General features: G+C 37.5%; 1 pseudogene; it reads right to left on the bottom strand.

Annotated features, from left to right (window-relative positions):
* Positions 1-7,698: 7,698 nt before the first annotated feature.
* On the bottom strand, positions 7,699-8,873 carry LOC103681566 (annotated as a pseudogene).
* Positions 8,874-9,368: the final 495 nt, after the last annotated feature.

Raw genomic sequence — 9,368 nt, 5'->3', positions numbered from 1 at the left:
AATTGTATCTTTCTTTCTTTCTTTCTTTTTTTTAATTTGAGAGAGAATGAGAGAGAGAAAGCATGAGACAGGGGAGGGTCAGAGGGAGAAGCAGACGCCGTGCTGAGCAGGTAGCCTGATGCAGGACTCGGGGTCTCCAGGATCATGACCCAAGCCAAAGGCAGTCACTTAACCAACTGAGCCACCCAGGCGCCTCTATCTTTCTTTCTTTCTCTTTCTTTCTTTCTTTCTTTCTTTCTTTCTTTCTTTCTTTCTTTCTTTCTTCTTTCTTTCTTTCTTCTCTTTCTTGCTTTCTTACTTTCTTTTTCTTTTTTTCTTTCTCCCTCCATCTTCTTTCTTTCTTTCTTTCTTTCTTTCTTTCTTTCTTTCTTTCTTTCTTTCTTTTTCTTTCTTTCTTTCTTCCTTCCTTCCTTCCTTCCTTCCTTCCTTCCTTCCTTCCTTCCTTTCTCATTTGGATGCCTTTTATTTCTTTATCTAGGCTGATTGCTCTAGCTAGGACCTACAATATTATGCTGGATAGGAGTGGTGAGAGTGAACACCCTTGTCTTGTTACTGATCTCAAAGTAAAAGTTTTCTAACCATTAACCATTGAGTATGATGTTATTGTGGGTTTGTCATATATGGTCTTCTTTTGTGTTGAGGTATGTTCTTCCTATACCCAGTTTGTTGAAGATTTTTTTAAAACTCATTAAAGGATGTTGTTTTTGTCAAAACCTTTTCTGCATGTGTTGAGGTGATAATATGATTGTTATATTGCATTCTATTAATGGGGTGTGTTATATTTATTGATTTGCTTGTGTTGAATCATCTTTGTATCCCAGGGATAAGTACCAGTTGATCATAGCATATAATCCCTTCAATGTGCTGTTTAATTCAGTTTTCTAATATTTTTTAAAAATGTTGTGTCTATGTTCATCAGGGATATTGGTTCATAGTTCCTTTTTTTTTTTTTTTTTGTACAGACTTTTCTGGCTTTGGTATCAGGTAATGCTGGTCTTATAAAATGAGGTTGAGAATGTGCTCTCCTCTCTAAGTTTCTGGAAGAGTTTGAAAATGATTTTCATTAATTCTTCTTTAAATGATTAGTAGAATTCACCTGCAAAGCTCTCTGATCCTGTATTTTCTTTGCTGGGAGATTTATGATTACTGATTTAATCACCTTACTCATTATTGGTTTGTTCATATTTCCTATTTCTACCTGATTTATTCTTGGTGGGTTATATGTTTCTAGGGATGTATTTATGTATTCTTGGTTGTCCAATTTGTTCAGAGTAAATTGTATATAGTGGTCTCCTATGATTCTTTTATTTCTACGGTATTGGTCATAAGATATCATCTTTTGCTGACAATTTAAAAAAATTAAGAATTTTTTTAAAGATTATTTATTTATTTATTCATAAAGGAGAGAGAGGAGGAAGAGAAGGAGAGAGAGGCCAACTCCATGCTGACATGGAGCTGGAAGCAGGGCTTGATTTCAGGACACTGAGATCATCACCTGAATGAGAATCAAGAGTCAGACTCTTAACTGAGCCACCCAGGCACCTGCTGCTGCTTTATTTATTCGCATCTTCTTCCTCACCCCTTTTCTTTGGTCTAACTAAAGGTTTGTCAACTTTGCTTAGCTGTTCAAAACGTTGGCTCCTAGCTTTGTTAATCTTTCTGATTGCTTTTCTCATCTATATATCATTTCTGTACGCTCTGATATTTGTTATTTCTTTTCCTTCGGCTTTGGATCTAGTTTGTTCTTCTTTTTCTAGCTCTTTGATTCATAAAGTAAGGTTATTTACTTAAGGTCTTTTATTTCCCACATATATGTGAATATCTCAGATATATGTACCTTTATATTCATTGCAGCATTATTAACAATAGCCAACTTATGAAAACAGCCCAGTATCCATCAACAGATGAATTAATAATGAAGGCATATTAATAAAATGGAATTCAATAAATAAAAGAAGGCATCCTCTTTTTTTAAAAAACATGGATTGATCCCAAAGGCATTAGGCTAAGTGAAATAATCAGACAGAGAAAGACAAATAGTGTATGATCTCACTTATATGTGAAATACAGGAAACCGAACTCACAGTAACAGATATTTGCTGATGGTTGGGGTTTGGGGAAATGAGAAGATGCTGGCAAAAGCCTACAAACCTTCGGTTCAGGGAACATAATGTACACCATGATCATTATGATTAACTATATTATGTTGTAAACTTGAATATCGTTAACAGAGTACATCGTAAATGTTCTTAAAACAAAAGGAAATGGTAACCATGTGAAGTGATGGATGTATCCACTAACATATTGTGATCATTTCACAATGTATATGTATATGAAGTCACCAACCACAATTTTATATGTCAATTACATTTCAATAAAATGGATAAAGAAAGAAAATTCCTATATCTCTGTCTTATATATGCATTTCATTTTTAAAAATAAGATTTATTCAATCAAAATACGCATCATGAGCATTAATATTTTTTTCTAGGATATTAAATATTTCATTTTTATAAAATTTATCATTTGTTTCACTATATAAATTGTTCATATCCCCCCAATTACCACTTCTTAATTGGAGAACACATTGTTTCTTTAAAAAAGCTTCAAATGATGAAAGAGATGGTAGTTTGCTGGATAAAGTTCTGGTGACTATAATGGACATGACAAAATTTAATATCCCAATTCAATTAGCTTTGCTTTAGTGTCCTGTGACATGTGAGGTCAAGTGCCATCTTGTAAAAGTGTGGGCTCATGTCTATAAGCCAAAAGATTTTTTTAATCAAAAGTCTCACACACAATTCCGATTTCTTGGGGATATGATGCTGCTATTGTTTAGCAGGGTTTAAACAGTAGCAATTGATTATTCTTTGCAGATCACCACGTGGCTTTCAGAACTTTTTTGGTCACAGTGATAATGATGGCACAAGTTTGGGAGCTTCACCAACATCTAACCATTGTATGAATTGCTATCATTGTCATACAGTATTTTTTGTTTGTTTGTTTTGGTTTGTTTTGGTTTGGTTTGGTTTGTGTGTGTGTGTGTGTGTGTGTGTGTGTGTGTGTGTGTGTGAGAGAGAGAGAGAGAGAGAGAGAGAGAGAGGGAGGTCATGATCGGCTCTAAAAATAGGTATCCACTCTTTTGAATCTTAATGAGTTACACCACTGACTATCTCCATTCTTGATCATCTCCCAGGAGGATATTCTTGGATCTGTCTCTACACTTTCCCCAGTCACAACAGAAACTCCTGTCTACTTCAAGGCCTTGAAACTGTTGTTTGTAAGTTAGCTTTCACCCTGGCTTTTAATGTGTCTTTGCTCAAAATGGATTCTGATCTCCCCTGAGGCTCGTCTTTGAATCCAGATCCCCAGAACAAGATTTTTCAAACCACCACTGAGCAGTTCTTTCACCATTATTTGTATTTCAAATGTCACCTCCTTTCAGTGGAACCCTCCCCATAAAACAATAAAACACAGTACCAGGATGAAAACTATTTTGAATATGTCAATGGGAAGGTCAATCAATAGGAAAACAGTACCTACATAAGGATGCCAAGAAGATAGCATCAGTGATGCAACAGTTCTTAGTTCCATCAATCTTGAGTTAGATAGGAGGTTCCTGGTCTCTCTGAGGCATCTGGAAAGAAAAACTTTTATTTCTTTGATCTTTTCTTAGACTAGAAGTGGTGATCTACAGGCAAGGGGTTGGAGGAAATATTTACCTTTGGAGGAAAGCCTGACCATCTGGGGTCAAATTTCCATAACTGCCCAGTGGACACATAATCTAGTCTCACTGTCTTCTCTGAGCTCATTCCACTGCTGAAGGAGGACAAGGACATGAAAAATTTCAAACTTAAATTTACACCAGTGGTAGACTGTTTGCAGAGATGGTCCCACATCGCCATCTTCCTCTGTTGCCATGTCTTTGACAGTGTGTGTAGCACCTTCCAGCAGGTAGTGAAGACTATTCCTCCACTTTTGATCTGGGCTGGATTAGGATTTTTTATTTGCTGTGGCCAGAAAAATATGATGGGAGTGACAGTGGACCTTAGAGTCTTGCTGCATTTCTCTGCTCTGTCTTGGAACTTTGCCTCCAAAAAGTGAATTAAGCCAGGTGGGCTGCCAGAGGAAGTGAGGAAATGTGGAGTATAGCCCAGTTGTCCAAGTCAAGGCCATCCTAGACCAGCCATAGCTAGCTAGCCTATGGCTAGCTATTATATTTATTGTATTATATTAGAATATATTACATTATATTATATTATATTATATTATATTATATTAGAATTATATTAGAATATTATATTAGAATTATATTATATTATATTAGAATAACCTGGTGAGATCAGCTGAGCTCCCCCAGCTGAAACACAGTTAACTCAAGACTCTTGAGGAGATCAACAGAGATTAGAACAAGTCATCACCATACAATTCCTTTTGATACTAAAGACATTAAAGCAAGCCATTTGTTGTCAAGATGATTTGCTATGTAGCAACATTCACGACCAGCTATTATTTCCAGTTTATTTTGGAAAACTGTTAAAAAGTGACTCTACATCTGTATCTTTGGGGTAAATACCCAGTAGTGCAATGGCTGGATCATAGGGTAGCTCTATTTTTAACTTTTTAAGGGACCTCCACACTGTTGTCCAGAGTGGCTGTACCAACTTGCATTCCCACCAACAATGTAGGAGGGATCCCCTTTCTCCACATCCTCTCCAACAATTGTTGTTTCTTGCCTTGTCAATTTTTGCCATTCTAACTGGTGTAAGGTGGTATCTTAGTGTGGTTTTGATTTGAATTTCCCTGATGGCTAAAGCTAATGTAGTGAAGAGAAGGGCCATGTGCACCCCAATGTTCATAGCAGCATTGTCCACAATAGCTAAATTGTGGAAGGAGCCGAGATGCCCTTCAACAGATGACTGGATTAAGAAGATGTGGTCCATATATACAATGGATAATTACTCAGCTATCAGAAAGAACGAGTTCTCAACATTTGCTGCAACATGGACGGCACTGGAGGAAATAATGCTAAGTGAAATAAGTCAAGCAGAGAAGACAATTATCATATGGTTTCTCTCATCTATGGAACATAAGAAGTAGGAAGATCAGTAGGAGAAGAAAGGGATACAGAAAGGGGGGGTAACCATAAGGGGGAATGAAGCATGAGAGACTATGGACTCTGAGAAACAAACTGAGGGCTTCGGGGAGGGTGGGGGAATGGGATAGGCTGGTGATGGGTAGTGAGGAGGGCACGTATTGCATGGTGCACTGGGTGTTATACACAACTAATGAATCATCGAACTTTACATCAAAAACCAGGGATGTACTGTATGGTGACTAACATAACATAATAAAAAATATTATTGTAAAAAAGTGACTCTAATGAGGATCCTATTCTGATACCAAGTAGAGTAGGACTTGCATTTTTGTGGAAAAATTATGGCGACCCAGAATCAGGTAACTAGGTGGGAATTTATGCTCTCTGTGTCCTGCAGAGATGTCTTGATTTTAGCCCAATGAGACTCATTTTTAGCTTTGACCTCTACTACTGGAAAAGTGTAAATTTGTTTCTTTTAACCCCTCAGTGTGGTGTTGGTGATAGCAGCAATAGAAAACTGGACAAAGACATTTCTTCAATAAAATTTCCTTTGAAGAAACTGAATTTAAGCCTCTCAGTTCATTCACTTAGCTTCCTTGGGTAAGGGCATTTTGAGTTGAAACCCTACCTTAAGTAGAAGAAAAATCTAAAGTCAGTTTGGAGATATTCAACCTTACTAGCTGGTATCGAAACATGCTCCTTGCATAAATGTCAATGTGATTGTGTCTATGAGGACGCTGGGAATTAAAATAGGAAAAGTGATTCACTGTTAAAATTACAGCCACCTGTTCTACTCTAAAATTTTTTGTCTTTATTTCTACATTCCTGAAATATCATCTGAATACAAAATTTCATTCTTTTCATTTATTTAGCCTCCAAGTTTCTCTTAAGCTTTCTTTCAACACAATAGGTAGATATAATGATTTATAATGAGTGTCATGAGACTTCTGCATGTCTATATGTGCACGTGAGTGTGTTTGTTTGAAAGAAATATGTTTATATACATTTACATTTAAACACATACCCTAACAATTGTATAACAAAGCAGTTTTAGAACTTATTGCGCACCTTCTTGATTTCTATGGAAATGGAATCATTGCTTATGTACTGGTGATTTTTCAATGATTCTTTTAATTCCTAAAGTTGTACACATTAAATATGTACAGTTTATTGCATGTAATAATGCTCTAATATATTAATTAAAATTTAAAATTCTAGTAATGCACGACTCAAGGTCAGATCTGGAGCACAGGTAGCTGAGTCCCACCTATCGTGGTAGGAGCTCTCTTTCAACTGTGAAGAAGCAAAGGTTCACATGTGGATGTTAAAATAGTGAATGAAATTAAGACAATTCACACTTGATAAAGTCATTTAAAAAATAGAAGAATACCTATATATATAAAAGGAGTGAAATGTCATATGTTGTTTAAGAAGGAAGAGCACGAAAGCCACACACTTCACAATGAGCCTTAGAAACACAAGGTAGAGATTCGCACCTGACTAAGGACTCATGAGGAGCCCTGCAGAGATCAGAACAACTCCCCACCCTTTGATTCCCTTCAATAATAAAGAAATTATATTATGCCATTTTATTTTATGCTTTGTATGCAGCAAAGTTCTGATACTTGAAAGTAACGTTCATGATTATTCTCTTCTTCAAGCTTATTTCATATAATTGTATTAAAAATGACTCCATTGAGGACCCTTTGAGGCAACATAGAAAAGGACATGCAAGTGTGCACAAAACTTGTGATGCTGAATCACACCTGGACAGGAACCCAAGCTTGCTGGTGAGTCACCTGTGGTTATGAGGATCATAGATAATGGATGATACTGATGCTGTTTGTTCACTGCCCTTTTAGAGGTTACATGGCAAAATTTCAAATAGTGGGAGATATTTTGTTTAGAGAAATGGAAAGAATCATGTTTGTATTTCACACTGGAAATTTTCAATCAGAAACCACAAAATAGTTTAATAAAACCCCAAACATGCCACTGGTCTTTCATCATAATAAATACACCTTAAAAATGGACCCTGATATTCCATAATTCAATGACTAGGTGAAGTGTCAGAAAAAGAAATATTTTGCATCGCAATAACTGTATGCTTTAATATTTTACTTCATCATCCTTAAAGTCAGGTTTGACTCTAGGCCATATTATGTCAATCTACTTTTTTCTGTATGTGTCTTTCTGTGTAGATTCTACTTGGAGGCATGTATTGTATTATCATTTTTTTTGCCAGTGGGAGGCATGGTGGACACAAGCTGTGTAAGAACAGGATCCTAATGTGTAGAAAAATCTGCATGATGAGCTAAAACCACCAGTACGTCAGTCTGCATTCTCAGGAAGAGCAGTGAAGGTAGTGAGATACAAAGGAATGCTGTTCACAAGAGTGAAGCACATGGTCTCAGATTTTTCTGTTATAAACTTACATAAATAGCTGAGGTGGCCAAGAGTATATTTTCCATAGGAGTAGTATTCAGTCTAACAAAAGAAAAAAATATTCACTATGACATATTTTACTTGAGAAGAAATTATTCTTAACAGATCCATGTAGTCATTTGAAATAATTGAGAATCTCCAGAACTTTCACATCCACAGTTAGGAATAACATTGAGAAAGTAGGAAAATGACAAAAGGAAAATCTCTTGGATACCAGAGATATCACAAAGCTTAATAAATGGAGTTACATAAGTAGAGTGGTCAAAAAAAAAATTCCAGGAAAAAAAAATAGAAGACATATGTTCTACTTAAAAATCAGATCAAAGTATCTCAACATTTGGTTCAGGCATTGGGCCCTGCAATCTTGGGCACTTCTTCAGCTCCAGGATGATTGTCCCTTTCAGAGCTGCCATCCCAGAGAATCTCACCAGAGCCTCCTTTATGTCTCTGTTCCTCAGGCTGTAGATGAAGGGGTTCAGCATGGGGGTGACCACCGTGTACATCACTGATGCCACTGCACTTGCGTGGGAGCTCTGGGTAACAGCAGAGCTAAGGTACACTCCTAGGCTTGTACAATAAAATAAGGAGACAACAGAGAGGTGAGATGCACAGGTGGAAAATGATTTATACTTGCCCTGAGCTGATGAGATCCCAAGTACGGAGGAAACGATCTTACAGTAAGAGTAAAGGATCCCAAGAAAGGGACCACCAGCCAGCAACATAGCTGCAAAATATATCACCATATTATTGAGAAAGGTGTCAGAACAAGCAAGTTCTATCATTTGATTGAGTTCACAGAAAAAGTGGGGGATTTCCACCTCTGTACAGAAGGACAGCCGCAACACCATGGAAGTGTGTAACAAGGAATGCAAGACACTCAGGATCCAGGACACTAGAACCAGCAGTCCACAGAGCCGGGGGTTCATGATGACCATGTAGTGCAGGGGGTGACAGATGGCCACAAAGCGGTCGTAAGCCATCAGAGTCAAGAGAAAGAGGTCTAATCCTGCAAAGAGTGTGAAAAATACATCTGGCTGATGCAGCCATCATAAGTTATGACTTTGCTCTGAGTCTGGATGTTCCACAGCATCTTGGGGACGGTGGTGGAGGTGAAACAGATGTCTGCAAAGGACAGATTGGCGAGGAAGAAGTACATGGGGGTGTGGAGGTGGGAGTCAGAGCTGACAACCAGGATGAGGAGCAGGTTTCCAAACACAGTGATCAGGTACATGGAGAGGAAAAGCCCAAATATGAGGGGCTGCAGTTCTGGTTTCTCTGAAAATCTCATAAGCAGAAACTCTGAAATTCCTGTATCATTTCCTGGGTCCATTAGTGGAGGTGACTACTAGCACAGGGGAACAGAACAAGAATAATTTTGAGACAAATGGGCATTGCTCACATTGTGGAAATGTTACAATGAATATTTTCCAGTCAGAACTAATTTCAGTATTTTGTGAATGGGTCTGGGCCCCTTGAGGGGATACTCGTTTCCTCTCTGATTAGAAATTTCCATCCCAACATCAGATGTTCCCCATAGATCAGGTATTGTACAGTTTGAATAAGAAATTATTTCATACATTTGAGGAGTATATAGTGTTGACAATGTTTCCAGCATTTCCTAGTCATAAAGTAGAGGGTGCTGAAAAGCAGAAGTCCCTGCAATTCTGTGATTCTGGTAGGATAGAAGCAGATATAAAGAGTAAATAATCCTGGGACAGGGACAAGTACTATGAAGAACACAGAAGCAGGTTAAGGGAGAGAGTAGAAGATCAGTAGAAGAAAGGGAAGAAAAAAGGGGGGGTAAACAGAAGGGGGAATGAACCAT

The sequence above is a fragment of the Ursus maritimus genome, unplaced genomic scaffold (assembly GCF_017311325.1).
Source record: "Ursus maritimus isolate PB19 unplaced genomic scaffold, ASM1731132v1 scaffold_37, whole genome shotgun sequence".
Lineage (NCBI taxonomy): Eukaryota > Metazoa > Chordata > Mammalia > Carnivora > Ursidae > Ursus > Ursus maritimus.
Note: the sequence above shows the minus strand (reverse complement) of the source record. Positions and strands in the feature narration are given on the sequence as shown.